The 19357-nt window shown below is 42.0% G+C and overlaps 1 protein-coding gene across 2 annotated transcripts in view; it reads right to left on the reverse strand.

Moving 5' to 3' along the window:
- Positions 1-19357, reverse strand: part of ZNF366 (zinc finger protein 366) — a 64023-nt gene that overhangs the window by 27112 nt on the left and 17554 nt on the right. The window contains exons 1-2 of one of the 2 annotated variants that reach the window (XM_023510916.1): positions 7405-7409; positions 1700-1705 (exon numbers count right to left, since the gene is read on the reverse strand). The exons of the other annotated variant lie outside the window; for it this stretch is intronic. The gene's annotated coding sequence lies outside the window, so the exon portion shown is untranslated. Of the gene's footprint in view, positions 1-1699; positions 1706-7404; positions 7410-19357 lie in introns of those variants that run through there. 2 annotated transcript variants of the gene reach the window in all.

A 19357-nucleotide genomic window follows, 5' to 3' on the forward strand; every position in this document is an offset into this window, starting at 1 on the left:
CTATTGATTCTGCTTACTAAAATTATTCTTATAAAATACAAATACTTAGAAAACATGCATCCTATCTCTTCGTGTCCATGTTCTGATAGCCTACTCTGGAAGGAAATACAAGAATCTGGTAATATCAGCTGTCTTGGGGAAGGGGACTGTGTAGCTGAAGGAGGAAGGCTTGGGAGTTACTGACTCAATGGGGGCCATTCCCACCATCCTCCATAGGAAGAGGCCTGTAGTTGTGCAGTGTCCTGGGTGGAAAAAAAGAAAGGTGTATACTTTTCAGCTTGTACTTTTATACTCTGCAAATGACTAAGCTATTCAAATGCTTGCATCTAAAAAAATTAAAATTCAAGCTTGGCACCTGTGGCTTAGTAGTTAGGGCGCCAGCCACATACACTGGGGCTGGCAGATTGGAACCCGGTCCAGGCCGGCTAAACAACAACGACAACTACAACAAAATAATAGCCTGGCATTGTGGCAGGAGCCTGAAGTCCCAGCTACTTGGGAGGACGAGGCAAGAGAAGCTCTCAAGCCCAGGAGTTTGAAGTTGTTGTGAGTGTGACACCAGGGCACAAATACGTTGCTTTCAAACAGCAAATGTTCAGACAGAATTAGACTTGGGATCCCCTTCCTTTTGGGCGCTGAAGGAGTCCCTTCAATGCATTTCACTGAATGCCCAGATTTTGTCTGCATAAGGCGTTTTGCTGCCCCTGGCAGACTTTGCCCTGGCAAAGTTCAGCGCGCAGTTTCATCACTCAGGCCGACATCATCGGGGAAATAAGTATGAACAACAGCGAAGAGGCAGAGTGGCCAGAGGTGTTCACTCAGCCAAGCGCTGCAGGTGCCTCTTCTGTGCTGTGCTGGACGCCAGGAGGGCACCAACATCAGGCTCAGGGGACTCACCATCTGGCGGGAGAATCGGACAACCAGATGTGGAGTAAAATGCTTCAGGAGCTGCAGGAGGAGGAACTGGAACTGGGAGGCTGATTGACTGAACAGGCAAGAGCAAGATGCGGAGCTGCATTCAGACTAACCAAATAAAGTGTTTTCTTTCAAAATATTCCTTTTTCTCTCTTTGTTTTAATCATCAAAACATCAGGGAGAACAACATGAAAAGAATGAAGGCTCTGTGGAGGTGAGGGAGGAGAGAAAGCTGCCCCCTCCCCCACCACTGCTCCAGCCTTCCCTACTGGAGTGTTTGTAGAACGGAATTTGGGGAGTCGCAAAATGAGGCTGACCTCCGATTAACTACACCAAGAAAGCCAGGTGCATATAAGTGAAAAAATTAACTGCATTCAGCCTCGAAAGTTCAGCTAAAGAGGGCTCTGACGTGAACATTGCCAGTGGTGACAGAATTACATGCTACAAATATGACTAATACCGTTTCCCCCATTCCACCTGTTCCTCAGTGGCTCCTGGGGTTCTCCCCCAATGCTGATGAGGGACTCTGGGGTGCCGAGGTGAGACCCTTAGAGGTTTCTCATGTCAGGTCCTTCCTCAGGGCCCTAATGTGGCTGAGTTGCTTAAGGTTTCCTTTCAGACTAAAGTAACAATCCAATCCAACTGTGCCTCTATAGAACCATGTCAGAAGGCAGTGTGCCCCAGCCCTCAGCCAGCCTGCGCCCACACCCTTGAGGTAGCTTCCTCACTGGGTATTATGAGACTCTGCCTCTCACAACACTGGGATCTTCTTGAGGTCAGGGACCATCTCCTAAACCTTTCTGCATTTATTTTCACAGCCTTGTATGCTGACTGGTACTTAATAGCATTTGTAAGTGATACATTTTCAAATTGCAATAACTTTCTATTCTAAAAAGGATTATTCTGTTTTTGACAAATACCTAGTAGATGGAACTACCAATAAAAAAAACCTCTGTGGAATTCCCTCCTTTTCACTCTTCCCTGTCTACTCTCATTCTAACAAATGAGAATGAGAAGGCTGGATGCCTTTTTTTTTTTCTTGAAGTTTTTTTGGCCGGGGCTGGGTTTGAACCCACCACCTAGGGAACATGGGGCCAGCACCCTACCCTTTTGAGCCACTGGCGCCGCCCGGGATGCCTTCTTTATTAGTCATTCAAGGGATGTAATTTGTTTCCACATCTTGGTTCATTTGCTTTCTAAGCACAGCTGTAGTCTAGAGGGTATTCCCATGTTCTGCCATCTGTTACTTTCAGAGAATGTCCCTAAAAAGTGAAGTTCATGTTCTTAAGAAGGACAAGTTCACCTTAGACCTAACTTCGACCTGACTCCTCCCTTTTCTATGTCAACATGCAGCAATCAATACTCCAGGGCTTGTTATTGCCCCCACATGTCTCTGATTCTTGGATTCTTCTGCATCAACTTCTCTTTTCTGTAAGTTCTCTCCCATTCACCCCAAATGTTAGCTTTATGCATAGAAGAAAAAGATATAAAGGACCAGAGGCCAATTTACCAACACTCTCGCCTTTCTTTGTTCTTTGCTATGTGGCTGTTGCAACCTCTTGCTCAATGCTCTGTGGCAATGAATTCTCGCTTCCCTCTTTCTTGCCATTGCCAGGTAAAGGGGTCTAGTCCAGGTGCCCACCATCACGCTCAGATTACTTGCAGCAGCTTCCATCCACCCTCCCAGACTCTTCTTTTGCCAGCCATATCTCTTGCATACCAATGCCAAGTCCATCTAAAAAAGCCATCACTGTTTCTGAGACAATGCTCTGTTCAGGAACCTACAACAATAGTGTATAGAGATTGCTATTTGCCACCCCAATATCCATTTCTCCTTTTTCCTTAAGAAACAAAACTCTGATTTTGCTGGTAGTGACAATATGTCCAGCAAAAACACTAGTTCTCCTGGAAATCCTTTCAGTTAGCATCACCATAATTTGGACTAATGGGATATAATAGAAGACTGCTAGGGATTTCTGAAGAAACTTTTGTGTTCCTCATGCAGACACCACCTACGTGATCCTTTCTTGCCTTTCTCCTTTCTGCCTGGAATGTGCATGTGAAACTGGAGATGGGCAGCCATATTGGAACCATGATGCAACACGAGTAACAGCAGTGCACTTCCCAAGAATGACAGAGGGTGGAGGGACGGTCATTGTGGAACTCCTACACCCACTCGCTGCTGGTCTTCTTGTTATTTGAGAGAAGAAATCCTGTACATGGGTAAGCAAATATATCCAGAGTTCTGTGGCTCGTGGCTAAGCACAATTCCTTTTTTTTCTTTTGCAGTTTTTGGCCGGGGCTGTTTGAACCTACCACCTCCAATATATGGGGCCAGTGCCCAGCTAAACACAATTCCTACCTGCTACACAGAGCAAATCAAGTATAAACTCTACCTGATTTTTAAAGTTCTTTATATTCAAGTCCAATTTTCTTTCCCCTTCTCTTTCAAATCCTATCAACTATAGTCTGAACAAGCTTTGCTATTTTGTACATGTGGCAAACTAATTCCTCCCTCGTTGCCTTTGTGTAGACTGGAGGCCCATCCAGGAAGATTCTTTTCATTGATCCATTTCATTCTTCCAGGTTGAACTTAAGTCCAGCTTCTTTCCAAAAACCTTTGCTCCCTACTTGTATGCCCAATTCACACACAAACACACACACATACACACACGCGTGCGTGCACACGTGCAAATCATGTACAGTCTTCTTTTATTGAAATTGCTGTGTTTTTCTTTGTGTTACCTTAACAAAATAGGGTGTTCCCTTCAAAGGTGTAGTTAGTTCCCTTAGTGACCTTACCTGAACTTCTTTCTCTGTATGGAATCCTCCATACAGAGAACTACAACTACAGTGGATCTTGTAGTTAAGGAGGTGAAGTTATCACTTGGAATTCAAAGCCAGCTTTATTGAATAAAGATCCCTAGTCTAGGAATTGCAATGGCTCTTTATTTGGTGTTTTAATCTCAGTTTTTAAAATTTTAAGAAAAAAAAGGCAAGGAGCATAAAATAATTGTTTCTCTTGAATTTTTCTTTCCAGGAGACATAGGGTGGAGCAAACATCCACAGAACCTATCTAGAGATGCCTCTGAGTGCTTTGGGGCTCCCTTGAGAAGCCTCAATGCTATTTGCTGAGGACCCTAGCCCAGAGTCTCGAGGAGAAAGGCTAGAGTTGCCATCCTTGCCCTGAGGATTGTCAGGAGGTTATCAGCCCCAATACTGCAGGCCTCTGCAGTGACTTACAGGCCGCCTTCACAGGCTGGTGTATTTACTGCCCACCACAAGCATGGCACATAGCAGGCTGGAGATACCGAAGTCTTCTGCAAAGATGTGTAAGATGAAATGCCTTGGGGAAACTAGCTAGAAATTGTAGGGTCACAGATTCTTTGAGCTGGAAGGGACCTAAAAATGTAAGCCATATTCTGAGTTCTCTTAGCCTTTCAGATTCAGGGGCTTAGTTTCCAAATTTATGAAATGAGGGCTAATAGTGTCTATCTTAGCTGTGGATTAAATGAGATCATTATCTTGCAGAGTGCCTGCACTGAGTAAGTGTGGCTCAATTTGTTTTCGGTATTATCAATATTAATGATTCAGAAAGTTGCATTCAATAATAATGATGAGAATAGGATATTACTTCACGGTGGAGTAGTCAAAGAAGTTCACACAATGAAGAAAACACATACAGTAATAAAATTTTTAACAAACAGGATTGCTCAAGATTTGCTACTTATTTCATAGTAGGTGAATGGGAATGAGGGCTGGAGCATTGATTTTGGAACCAGACCACTGAGGGTAAGGCATGCTGTCTGAGGTGGCTTCCAGTTACAGTGATTGATCCGGGTTGACCTGTTCAATCAGGGTCCCCATTGTCCATCAGCCAATAGAAACTGAGCTCAGGGAACTCAGTGACTCTAGCCATCCTGAACCAGGAGCAGGCCCTGTCACTGGCCTTGAGCACCAACAGAGCTTACCACACACAAAGAAGCAAAGCAGGACCCCAAGAAATGACACCCTGACCACCCTGAAGTTATAAATCTCCATTTCCCCCAGTGCTCTCTTTCATAGCCCCAGGGTTTATATTCTTGTAAGCCCTATCAGAAAATATCTTGGCCATTCCTTTGTTTATTATGTCTGGCCCCACTAGACTGTAAGTTCCAGGAGACCAAGTACCTAGACTATGTTCACTGTTGTATCCCTCTAAAAGAGCGTTCGTCCATGGTAGGTCAGCACATTGGAATCATTTGGGAAGTTTTAAACATAGAACGTCCCTCTCCACCTAAAAATGCAATGCCTACTCCCTCCCCAGACCTAAATAAACACAGGATCTCTGGGGTGGGCCTCAGGCATTGATGTTGTTAATTGCTCAGTGGGCGATTCTTCTGGTCACCCAATGCTGAAACACTGAAAACTACTGAAGGGAGATCTCAGTGAGCCTGTGTTGAATGAGAATGAGAGAAGTGTGGGTGGGGATGGGGAGTGTAGGAGGGTGGGGGAGAGGCATCTGATGGGAGAATCTCCAGGACTTTCAGTCATGTCTCCCTTCCCCCACCCATCTAGGTTACTGATGGCAGGGAAAATACTTTTCCATATGTCAAGGCTGGGTTGATGAAGCACAGCCTATAGCAGTGGCCTTCTGGGAGTCCAAGAAATCATGAAGGATAGCATGCTGGACAGGTCATGCTGCAGCCTCAAGGGGGTGGTGGGGGTGCTCACAAGTGCACTACTTACATGCACGTGTGTGTCTCAAACTGAGACCTCGCCCATCCCTTTTTCTCCTCCCATGCTTTCACCAAGGCCCTGCCCAGCCACCTGGTAAGAAGCTGGGTTGGAGACCTGCCACCCCGCCTCCCAGCAATGGGTGGGCCATGAGGAAGAGAGAAGGAGAAGGTTTTCTCTCTGCATGACTATGATACTTCTGAAAGGTTGGGCTGTGGGATTTTTATTTTTTCACTTCTCTCTTGGAAATCACCTCCATATGCTGATTGGACTACAGGATAAGACTTCTTCTTTACATTGAGAAAGCATTTCCCACCATATATAGGAGGCAAAGTGGGACTGATGGGATTTCAGCTGCCTTAATAGCTTTCAAAGCCTATGTCAAAAGGTTAGTTTTCTTTATATCAATTAGAAAACAATTTCTAACAACAAACAACTACGTGAAAATCTTCTCTTGTACTTTGATTGATGATTCACGCCTTTTAGAAGATCTAGCTCATATTTTTAGAAAGAAGCAGCTGGTACTCTTGATATTTAATTCCAACAGAATGCCTCATTCAGCTCTCCCTCTCCCAGCTAGGTTACACAAATCACTGGAAAATACTCAGTGCTGCTGATCCAAATGTCTACGTTAAGCATGGAGGAACAGTAGAGTATGCTTTTAATGTCCTGAAGGTTGAACTAATGGCATTGAAATGACTGATCTTAAGAAAACATTACTGTGGCAGGGAAGGGGGACTATTTTAGCTGCTATTGACCTCTCAGGAAGAATAAACAGGTTTTTGTTCCTGGCTCAGGGTGAATGTTTTAGCCTAAGAGCTTTATTGTATGTACATCAATGATATTAGTAATAATGATGATAGCTATTGGTAACTGAGGACTCACCTCATGTAAGAATTTTACATGGATTATCTCATTTAATTATTATTATTATTATTCCCATTTTGTAGATAAGAAATTTAAGGCACCACGAGTATTTATAACTTGCCTAACGTTATATAGCCTGGAAATAGCCACTCTTAAATACAGGTTGGCAAACTTTTACTGCAAAGGGTCAGATAGCTTAGCTTTGTGAGGTACACAGTCTCTGTTGCAATGACACAATCCTACCAGTTGTAATGAAAACAGCCAGTCGACAAATGGGCATGGCTGTGTTTTAATAAAACTTTATTTACAAAAACGAATGGTAGGCTAGATTTAACCTGGAGGCTATGGTTTGCCAACTTCTGCTCTTAATCACAACTCTAAGCTTACTCTTGAAGCCTGCCACTGGAATCTTTTAGTTCAATAAATGACCTTTTCCATTTACATTCATTGAGCCTGATTACATAATGGCCTCCTGGGTAAATAATTGAGGTTTTTTCTTCTTTAAATGAGTCATAGTTCTTAATGCCAGTAGTAGTCTAAATGTTTTGATGGGAAAGGTATTTGAATGAGTGGGATTGTAAAACCACACAAGGAACCTTCAGGTGAAAGCCTCCAAGGTCATCCTAGCTCCTACAAGTTTGTGAACTGGAGGGTGGAAGAGGAGCGAGGTTTATGCAGTGTCTGCTGCTCCAGGCCTGTGCAGAGGCCCTTTGTGCTCTCCCATTTCTTCAGTGTCTCCCACTCCTATGCAAGTTTCAAGGTGGCACTCAAGAGTACATAATACCAAAAAAGATAAAAGAATTAAAGGAAATGAAGCATTATATTATTTAATTCCCACATCAATCCTGTAAGATAGGATTCCATTTTATAAATGAGAAAGAAAATCACAGAGGGGAAGTTACTTACCTGAGGTCAGAGAGCAAGCAAGTGGCTGGGCTGACATTCCATCCCAATGTGCCCAGTTTCTTTGCCTGCACGTCTGTTAGGCCACACTGCCCCTGTGTAGTAGACAGCATACTGCACCTTGCTTCCTTCAATCACTAAGTTAAGTTTTGAAAGTAAGTTCAATTGGAGATTCTATTTATTTCTACTGTGTCAAAAGAATAGAAAACCCAGGTATACCCTACTCATTTGACATGGTTGCTAATAATGATCAAACAAGGTAGAGTATGTAACAGATCTTTGCAAAGAGGGGAAACATTTTGTGAATGTAAAGTGGTACCATCCACCAGGCAACTGGTCCCCATGAAGACCTGTCCACTAAATCATTTAGATTGCTCAAGTGTGGGGAGAAATTGGCCCTCCAATTCTGCTAAATCAGCCCAGAGATCAAACCTTGGAAAAGGTGACAGAATAATTATCCAACTTCTAATTATACAAATGACTCTTATATACACATAAATTTTATTACCATTTCCATCCCCCTCCTTACTTTCCTCCAAGAGACTTCCTTTTTTTCTATTCTCCTAGTTTCAAAATGGGCTCTTCTTCCTCAGGATGAATATAAATCCAACCATTTCTCCCACAACCAAACTCTGCCAAAAAAAAATAGCAACATAGCAGGGACCATTGTACCACCTTCATTCAAAGTCCAAAGCTCCAACTCTTTGGTAGAGAGGGTTTTGGTGAGTCTGTATCTTAAGCCTACCTTTTAAAATCTGTGGCTAAAAGTTAGAAACTAGAAAAGTTTGAAACGCATGATTACAGAAGATCAGATGCTATTTAAAAAGATACGGCAAACTGAAAAAAAATATACAACATATGATAAAGAATACTGTTCAGTATCAAAGAACATCTACAAATCAATCAAAAAGTGATGACTTATAAAGTAGAAAACTTGGCAAAAGTCATCAAAAGGCAATGAGTAGGAACAATACTAATGACAAGTTAAAGAAAAACAGAACTGTTTGGGACTAGTTTCAAGTAACATCAGATATCCAATTATCATGGTATCACCAATAATAGAAATGTTTATACAAAACACATAAGATCCTGTCTGGCATGTTTCAGTTGTGCATGTGTGCTTGTGTGTGTGATCTTTCTTTATAAACCAACACCTGCCTGAGACAATTTGAATGACTGGAGGGTAGAAAACTAGAGACAGAGATTAAATCTGACTTTCAGATTTAAAAACTGTGTGAAAACAGCACACTCAAATGGAACCAAGATTTCAACTCTGAGAACTTGAACAAAGGGAGAAAAACAATATGCAAGGAAGAAGATGCAAGCAGCCTCACAAACTCCTGTTTTGCAACAATATCTGGAATGTAGTATACAAGCCCCGAGGCTCATCTAAGGCCAAAGTCACATTCATGAAATTAAATCATCCTAATGCAAATGACATTTCATGAGTAGAGACTAAAAGCAAAGTGTGAAGAACACTTTCCAAATCAATATAAAAGTGTGCAGAAATAGCTGGATCTAAATTGAATAAGAATTGTGTGACAAATGGATGAGGTCATGAGCAAAAGGCAAGGAAGATACTGAGCAGCCTATTCTGACAGCCTGGATTCCATAGATCAAATCTAGAAGATGATTCTGAGAAAAAAATATTTTCTCGGAAGTTTCGGGAAAAAGAGTTTTTTAAAGTGCTTTCTCATAACCTATTTTCTGCTCCTTGGAGCTTTTTGACTTTGAGTGGAATGGCTTGGTTCTCATTGATTTCAATCAATACATTCCCCCCCTTCCCATCTTGGTTATGAGGAACAGTCTGACTCTGTTAGATCATTAACTTTCTTGGATTTTCTTATAAAAACGGTACATTTGATAATGTCATTTAATGAGATGTTTGGGAAATAGTTCCATCAAGTTAAAGAAGTGGTGAGTGAGACTAACCTAAGACAAAACTAAACTAAATGAGTGAAAAATGGAGTGAATACATAACAATACACCTTTCTACTGAGGAGCTCACCTGGAAAGAGTTAACTCATGTGGGTCTATTTAATGAGCACAATATGTGGGTGAATTCAGTCCAGGGTTTGCAGAACTACCTATAATTTCTAAAACCTTTCAGCTTTTAGAGCAAATAACTATTCCATAGCAATTAACGAGAAACTCAGCATGAATGAAGAAGGTTTTTGCCTAAGAACTTTTTTGGGAGAACTAAGCAAGGCACACTTTTAGAGTGACCTTGGTGTATCTTATTCCAGAAGAAAAGAGCCCTGGGTGATTCAAGTCTGTGAACTTCATGTAGACAAAGAGTGTGGAGGGTATGCAAAAAGGGATCAGCAGTTTGTGCAAACGCCCTAACACTGAAGGTGACTCAGCTCACAGGGCTGTTGGCAAATAGCTTTAATATAAAGCCCACACAGCTTCATGGTGAGCAAAACAACAAGAAGAAAGTCCTGAAAGCAATTGTGACAAGCTTGCTATTGATCAAGATTTATTAAAAGACAAATATGTTGGCACCAGAATTAGATTAAGGTAAATAGGTCTATGTCATTTATTTTTAATGACCTTCTAATAATAAAAATTCATTACCATTATAAAATTTAAGACTGAAACATCTAAGGAAGAAAATTAAAATAATCAATAATACCATCATCAAGAGTAATAGTTAATATTTTGATTTGTTTCTTCAAGTCTTTTACTATATGTGATTGTTTTCTTTTACAGCACTATTTACTATATATTTCTATGCAATACACAAATAACACTGTGGTTGGCAACTTTGTTCAATATATCTTTCTTGCGTCATCATCATTTCCTTAGATTAGATTCTCTAGCAACAGAATTATGGAATGTGAAAGTATGTGAATTTTTGGGTCTTAATGCATATTGCTGAATTGTTTTCCAAAAAGGCCAATATAATTTATACTTTAATTTCTCATTTATTTAAATGTATCTTTTTACCCTATATGACTCCTTTCATTTTCTTCTACTTTAGGTTTTATTACTATTTCCCTATGATAGAGGCATGGGGAAAATATGTGAGTTTTGAAGTTCTCGAGCCCAAGGGTCTGGAATTTCAGCTCCTGTATCACCTTTCTGCTAGGCCTATCCTGGTCCCTGTAAGGTTTTGTGTCTGTCCCAGTTCCCTCTTCCCCCACACTTTTTCACCAATCCATTAGGAAGTGCACTATTAGATTTCTCCCTCTTACCGGGGTATGAAAATAACTAGAAATCCAGACTCTGACTCTTAAGTAGAGACAGAGGAATTTTGACACGAGCATTTTATCTATAATGTGGATGATGATCTAGAAAAGATCCCCCAAGAGCGTGCGGATGGTAATGAGCCACAGGAGTTGAGAGAGTCACATCTGAACTTAATGTGAACTTCATAAACTGAAGTGGTCAAGGGAAATTTAGTAAGAGTAAGTATAGAGTTCCAGGCCCATCATATTTCAGCACCAGACTATTCTGATCGTGAGAACCCCCAAATGCTGGAGTTTGCTGAGACTTTTCTTCTGAATAACTTTTTTTCTTAATCCAGAAGAGGAATTCTTTTCCTGTGAATAATTCTCACCTGCTCATCTGATTGTAGGTAGCATCATTGAGCTCTTACAACAGACAGGGAATCTCCAAGGGAAACCACCTCTACTTCCACCCAAAGATCTAGACATTCTACGTTGCAGATTATCATCTGATTAATGTTCTATGGGATTACAACATACTGTCCAGACAGCTCTTGGCTGATGTGTGACAGTCAACTCATGGTCCAACATGGACTCCTGTCAGTTGTGGCCTTGTTTTCCCTTGAGGGTCAAATTCCTTTTATTTAGAAACATCACAGTAGCATTTCCACTTTTTCTGTGTGTGTAATTTCTAATTTTGAGAAATTATTTCTTAAAATGCCTGACATTTAAGAAAATCTGGCACTATATTGCCACCACTGAAGTCAAGTATCACATGTGTAGAAAGTAGCACAGTTTAGCGTGCTGAGAGTGCCAGATTTTCTTTAAAATTAACATTTGTGCCGTATGTTGGTACCCTAAACTCAATACTTTTTTTGGCTGATGAAAATGCAAAAGGAAAACATTTCCAGACTAAGGTCTGTTCTCTCTCTCTCTCTTTTCTTTTCTTTTTTGTAGACACTGTTTTAAAGAAAGTAGCAATAGTTTTCCCTTGGAAGTAAGAAATGAATGCAGGCTCTTCAATTCTTGGTGAGGGGTCAAGCAGCTAGTGGTGTCAAAGCCAGAAGATCCCAGCTCGTTAGGCAAATGTGCCTGAGGGTGTCAGCCCTTGAGGTTGTTGCATGCTCTCAATGCACTATTTAGCAATTCACAGTGTCTTCAGGAATGACTTGGAGGTGGAGTCTAGTTCCTCCTCATCCCCTATTATGATGTGAGAGAGGGCAAGGTAGATGGGAGGAGGCCAGACATCTCTCCCTGAATACAAAGAGAGCATTATCCCAGAAATTGAGATGGTGTCCAGGCAACTCAGGATGACAAGTGACCTACAGATGTCACCCTTGTGGGACCAAGATGCTGGGTCTCCTGGCCTTTCCCTCTGACTTCCTTCCTCAGATAGCCCCTGCCTATCTCCATAACATGTAGCCTCCGAAACAAGAGAAAGAAGTGCCATTGTTTTCGCCGGTGAGCCAGCTTCTGCACCTTTCTTTGTGTTCAACGTGCCCTGTCTGAGATGAGATATGTTGCCACACTCCCTGAGCACCTGTGAGGCTCTGGAAGAGTTTGAGGGTCTTTTTAAATCAGAGGAAGCACAGCTTTTTGTTTATAAATATTGACCCTAAACTGTACCAAAAGGAAGGACAAGAGGCAAAGTCATGTTACCACTAAAACCACCAGAAATATCTAAAGTACAATGGGAGTTATGTGCCTGGGGCTTCATCCTATATAATATTAAGAATCATACATTCCTGGCCCTCAAGCAGGTTTTTCTATCTGTACTGTGAGGCAAACACAGGATTTAAGAGGGACATTTGAAATTCGACCAGTAGTAGGACCTACAAAAATCTGAAGAACTACTTTGAAAAGAAAAAGGCAACTTTTTATCATGGACAAGTTCAAACTGCGAAAGTAGAGAGAATCACAGAACGAATCCTCATATGTCACACCCAATTTCAATAATTTCAATTAATGATCAGCCTCATTTCATCTATCCCCCAACCCATTCTCCCACCTCCCAGTTGGATGATTTTGAAGTAAGTCCACAATATCATATTATTTTATCTATAAATATTTCAGAATGTATCCCTTAAACACAAGGATTTTTCTCTTAAAACCAGCCACAATCCTATATGGTACCTAAGAAATCAGTAGTTTCATTAACATTTAAATACCTAGTCAGTATTCAAATTCCTCTGGAAAATTTAACTTCTTTGCTTTGGAATGAAAGCCATTCTTGGAGTTTTATCAGTTTACTATTGAACTAGTCAACTTCCCACCTTGTTCAGACATCATAGAAGACTTTAGAAGGTTGGAGAGAAAGGTCTCTTCAGTAGTGATGACAAAATAGAGAGAAGGAAAAACTATTTGGTCTTCCTTAACTGGGAGTCAATGATTGTTAAAGACTGAAAAGGCAGTTATTCGTTATCTGGTCCCACCACACCTCCTTGTTGTAAACTGAGGCAGAGAGTGGTACATGGATGTCCTTAAATATCCACCACTAATTAACAAAGTTTTCAATTTTAACATTTAAGAGGCTCTATTTAAGGCATTACTATTTTGTTAACTCTTATTTTTTATTTTTTAATTTCACATTAATGTAAGGGTACATACCATTGAATTATATTGTTTGCATGTGTTAGAAAAAGTTCAAGTTGCATTTGAGTCCTTCACCCAGGAGGTGTGTCAGATACCCTACCTTGTACCCGTTAGGTGGGCACCTACTAAGCCCCTTGCCCCTCTTTCTTGCCCTTCTTAAATTTAATTGCATTTGTCCTGTCTTGTGGGCCTGTGGTTATTCATCTACCAGATCAGCCTATGGGCTGTGACCCCTTTGGAGGTCGGACAACCCTTTCACAGGGGTTGCCTAAGACCATCCTGCATATCAGATATTTACATTATCATTCATAACAGTAGCAAAATGGCAGTTGTGAAGTAGCAACAAAAACAATTTTATGGTTGGGGATCACCACAACATGAGGAACTGTATTAAAGGATTGTGGCATTAGGAAGGTTGAGAACCACTGCACTAGATTCAAATTAGTATTGAGTACACAAGATGCTTGCTTTTCCATTCTTGAAATACTTGACTAAGGAGACTGTTCATCAACCCCATCCAGGTAAATACAAAAGATGTAAAGACTATTACTTACTTTCAAATGACCGTAGAAGACCTCTATTCCCAGAGCTTCACGCATGGCTTTAAGACTTACGTGGCTGCCTGCTGTGCTGTCCCGTTCAGCACTCACTAGCCATATGTGGTTGTGAGCACTGCAAATGTGGCCAATGTGAACTGAGACAGGCTGTACATGTAAAATGCACACTGGATTCCAAATATTTAGTAAAAAATAAGAATAAAATATCTCAATAATCTATTGGTTGCATGTTGAAATAATATTTTTTATTTAATGTAGTAAATAAAGTAGGTTATTCAAATTAAACCCATCTGTTTGTTTTTAGTTTTTAAGTAAAGTAGCCATTAGAAAATATTAAATTACCTTTGTGGCTTGAATTATATGACATTTCTACTGGACAGCCCTAGTTCAATGATTGTATTTGAGATAGAAGATTCCATCAGTTCATTTTACAACCAGGCCATGAGGCTGAAAAGGCCTGGGGGAAGTCATCTGTCACACCGATCTCTTGCAGGTAAGATAAGACACTAAATCTCCTACAGTACTTTTTATTTTTAAATTCACAGGAAAAGTAAGTTTTCTAACTTTCCCCATGTGTTAGTCCAACACAGGTAGGTGAGGTCTACAAGTTATTGAGTCTTACCTCCACAGATATAATTTTAAACAAAACATAAGGAATTATTCTTGTACTTTCCCTCTCCATCAGCCTTCATGGGCAATCCAAAGCCAGTTCTACTTCCTAAATGCCTTTCAGATCTCTGCCTTTATCCTCCTCCTCATCTCCACAACCTACTCCCTGGTGTAAGCACCACAATCGCACCTGAGCTGCTGCAACTGCTTCACAGAAGGCCTCCCCCATCTCTCTGACCCCACCCCCATTGTTCTCTCTCCACATGGCAGCCATAGTGAACTTGTCAATGGGCAGACATGAGCCTGCTTGCAGGCCTCCGGTAGTTTCTCATTCATCTTAGGAGAAAGTTCTAACTTGGGATTTCTGGCCTGCACGTCCTCTGTAGTACAACCCCTATCCATCCCTCTAGCTATGTCTTGCCCCATCCCAGCCTCCTTCTCTCAGTTGCTCCCACACACTGTCCCCCCAGCCCCTGCAGAACCTCTGTGTGTGCCATCCCATGGCCCACAGCACTGTTTTTCTATGCCTCACCCAGCCTCCCTTTGCCTGGCTGGTGCGTGTTTCTTCAGTTGCTGGTTCAGGTGTCCCCAGGCCTCTGCAGGATCTCCTGACCAGGATGGATAGACCCATTTTGACACTCAGCATGTGGCAGAGTGGTCATTTGACATTTATTTGTGTGATCATTCATTTCATGTCTGACTCTCTCAGTAGACTGCTTGTTCCATGACGGCAAGGATCCTGTTAGTTCAGGGTCATGACTGTGCCTGACCCTTAATAGACCCTAGATTAACAGAAAGGAACAAAGGCAGAACAATGGGCACATGGTCTACTTCAGCTGTGTCTCTTCTTCCCTTTATTACCTCTTGGATGGAGAGGGAATATGGCCGTCACCTTCACAGGTATCTGTCCAGCACCCCGCCACTTCTCACCACCTCCACTGCCCCTCCCCAGGTCAAGCCACAACAGCTTCCTTCCAGTGTCATTGTAATCGCTTCCTACCACTTCTTCCTTCCACCTTTTGCTTCTGGGAGCCTCCAGACTGGTTCTACGAAAATGTAAACCAGATCTTGTCACTCCCCTGCTCAGAACTTTCCAGTGATCTTCCATCTAATACAGAGTAAAAGCCACAGTCTGCCCAGTGTCCTGCAAGGCCCCACATGATGTCACTCCCTGTCACCCTCACACCCTTCCTCACTCTCCCTTGCTTACTCCACTCATGCCCTTCAGCCCTTTGCACTGGGGGTTCTTTCTGCCCAGACAGCTTTCCTCCCAGACCCCTACATGGCTTCTTCCCTCACAATATCGCCGTTGCTGTGAGGCCCTACCCCTGCCCCCCAAGTACTCCCCTTTCTCTCTCCTTCCCTGCCTCATTTTTCTCCCTATCCCCTATCACACTACACAGCTTAGTTTAGTCATTATCCACATCCCTCCACTAGAATGCGGATTCCAGGCACGTAGGGATGTTTGTCTTTTGTTTCCTGACGTGTCCCTGCTGCCTAAAACAGTGTCTGGCAGGAGGCTGCTGCCCAGTGGCTATCGGTTGACTGGAAAACTCAAGTTCAGCGTATGCACCTGAAAAATAAGCAGACTTGGGGGGGGCCAGTCATGCAGCTTTGAACTGGCCTGGGAACTCTGAGCTAGGTCAGGACATTTGGTGGCTCCCTGAGCTCAGGTAGGCTGCCCAATCTGCCAGCTCAGTTCTGACAATTGTCTGTGAGGCTCAAGGAAACAGTTTGGATTCAGAGAGCATCTAACTGGCTCCTCTCAACATCCTCCCCACCCCACAATACACAAATGCAACACACAACTCTCTCCCTTTCCAAGGACGCGACTCGGGCTATTTCTAAAACTGAGATTCTGATCCAAAACAGTAGCCAAGACATAGTACATCTCCATGTGTACAGGAAAAGACAGGAGATCTCTGAGCAATTTCCTGGCCCTACATTTTTCCATTCCAGTAAATGAGGCCTTCTTTAGCTCAGGAATCTCTCTTTGAACCAAGTCAGTGCCTTAATGGTGCACTGCCTGGCTTCTTTCTTTGTTCTTTTATTTTCCATTTTAAGTGGCCAAAAACTGGGTCTTTTTTGTTGTGAAATTTTGACAACTAGCTTTACTAGGTGTTGACTACTAGCTAAGGCATATATAATAATACTGGGAGGGTTTCCTTTCTAAATAGGCATTTTATTCAATAATACACGATACCTAAATTGTACTCTCTCTGCCTTCAAAGACTTTTGCAAGCTTTACTGTCTATTAAGTTGAGCCACACTAGAGTTCATGCTTTATGTACCAGGGACCAGCAAAGTTAAATAAATTGCCTAAGGCTATAATTTACTTGGCTTCAGATAAAGCACTTTGTGTTTTTTTAATGAATACAAATATAATGAATTAAAATATATAGCTTTTTAACATCTGTGTTAATCAATAAATCAGTCCTGAGTTATTTCTGTGTGCTCTTGAGGGCCATATTTGCAGTTCTTCCTTGTTTTCTGGTATCATTTCACCATCCTCTTCCCATCCCCCTTCCCCGCCCCCTTCAGCCTTATCCTCTCTGGCTTCTGGGGAACTGTAACTGCCAAGGGCACCCCACATACCCTCAACCTGATAGAAACTGTTGGCCCTCTCCCTCAGGATCCCACATTCAGATAATAAGTGTTTTGTTGTTAAAGGATGGGGAAGGTTCAAGGTCAAGTTCCTAGGCATGGTGGAAATCATAGAATAAGTTAGTGTATATTCTGGCCTATCAGTTTTATGTAGTGGTGAGTAACTTAAGATCTTTTAAACACAAACACATGGTTAGTGATGGAGCAGAGTTCAAAAAACTGGAACAAGTTAGAGTCTGAAATTCTATCTGTGGCAAGCCCACTTAAGATTTCTTCTTCAGATTTTTCTATCCCGTTAAGGGCGCTGGAATAGAAAAGTATGAGGAGGACTCACATCGGAGGAAACTTTCTCTTGGCTCCAGGGAGATGAAATACTGGGATTGATTTCCTCAGGGCTAGTGGAATCAGTCTTGTTATTCTGTTGTTCTTTGAGCAAAAAGAGTTTTTCCTTAGAGACTGTTTTGGCAGCAAGTAACAGAGGGAATTTTGGACATCCTTTCCCCTCGACCATAAATATCTACCAGGTTGCAGCCTTATCAAGACAAGGACAGAGTGACCCTTTCCTCATTATTTAACAAACTAAAGCAATAAGCAAGGAAGCCTATGACACTTGACACAAAAATTACAAAGGAATAAAATCTGGTATAGCGTTCAAAGATAAAACTTCTGTTACATGTGGTTTCACACTGGATGCGCTAAAGTCCTTAACAGAGGGAGAACTGAAATGGGTAAAAGGGAAGAATGGCTGAGTCATACTAATTTTGATGTGGCTTTAACCTGGGCAAGTTCACCTTAGTGCACATGCTTACCTGCAAGAACACTGAGCCCAGCAGTGCACATGCGTACCCAATAATCCCCAAGAACACTGAGCCCAGCAGTGCACATGCGTACCCAATAATCCCCAAGAATACTGAGCCCAGCATGGGAGGCCAGGCCCCACCATGTGGTAAGCTTGTGGGATGTATGCACTGCAGGAGAGCAAAGATCTCAGGACAGAACATCAGAAAACCTGGCTTTGAAAACCAGTTCCCCCCTTGCTGACTTTTCTTAGGCTTCGGTTTCCTCAGCTATAAAAGAAAAGTAATAACACTCTATTCATGAAATATTTCTAGCTGTTCTACTGGGCCTATGGCTGGATTGTATTTCCCTGTCCCCTTTATAGGTGGGCATAGCTATATGACTTGATTTCAATAATAAAATGTGAGCATAAGTGACATGGGATACTCTTTGTGGAATCTTTGACAAGCCACCCATGATTCCATATAATTTTCTTTCCTTCTGCAATAGCAAACTGGAACATTTCAGATAATAGTTGTTCCGTCAGCCTGGGACCTAAAGTTAAGAGGACTGGGTCAAAGCCACAGTTGATCTGTGCAACAGATATGTAATGAAAGTGAGGCATAATCCTTGGCTTTATTTTTCTATTTATTTTTAAGCCAGGGAAATTTGAGGGTTGTTTATTGTTGGAGCACAGCTAGTCTATCTAATATACTCCTTCATGGACCTGGAGGAGGATCAGGTACCTAACAGGGAACTTGCACAGCACATGGCAAGTGCTGAGTGCATCTTAGTTCTTTCCTCCCTTCCCAAATTTCTCTGCTTCCTGGTTCTTCCCCGCCCATCCTTCCCAGCCCTGGGCTTTGCTACTCTTCAGAGAGTTGTTTTCCATTTGAGAAGAATGAGAATGCACTTTGTTTTAAGACCTTTTGAATTATTTCTAACCCCAGTTAAGAAAATGGGAGAGCCCCGGAGGGGAGCAGGGTTGGGAATTTCCATGATGGGAAGAGAATCTTCTCTCTGAAATTTTCAAAAGGGAAAGGAGGTAAGGGTCTTCTCGAGGGGACTGGCCAGAAAGTAAAACTCACGAACTCTGAAAATTTCTAACCACAGAGAACACTTCACACTTCGGCATCATGTTACCATTGGAGAGCTAGGGTCAGGTCATCTCATGGGGACTCTGTGCTCACTGTCCTCTAGCAGGCCTTCTGTCCTGGAGGGAGCAGGAGGCCGTGATCTGCTCAGGACCAGGACTCCTGACATTTCAGCAGGAATGTGAAGATAGTCAGACTTTGAGCTTTAGCTTTTTCCTCACCAGCTCCTTAAGAGGCCCCTGTTTTCCTTTGCCCATTCCGGACTTGAGCTTTAAGGGTCTGGGAAGGGAAGCTGACAGGGCCACTGTTGCTCCTTTGGCTAACTCAGAGTTAATCACTTAACGACCTAATCCATTAGACCATGGACCTAATACCTTTTTAGAATGTTTAATTCCACTTCAGAGATAAAAGTTCTTACCTAAAATTACTCCTCTAGAGAGTCATGTCTCTGAGCTTTATTCAAAGGGTAAATTGTAACTGATCAATTTAGAAGGCAATCACTGGGCTGTGGGCCTTCATATTGTTGAAAATTTTGAGAAGAGTTGGAGGAAAG

Source organism: Otolemur garnettii, unplaced genomic scaffold (assembly GCF_000181295.1).
Source record: "Otolemur garnettii isolate 467f Iridium unplaced genomic scaffold, OtoGar3 scaffold00017, whole genome shotgun sequence".
Classification (NCBI taxonomy): domain Eukaryota; kingdom Metazoa; phylum Chordata; class Mammalia; order Primates; family Galagidae; genus Otolemur; species Otolemur garnettii.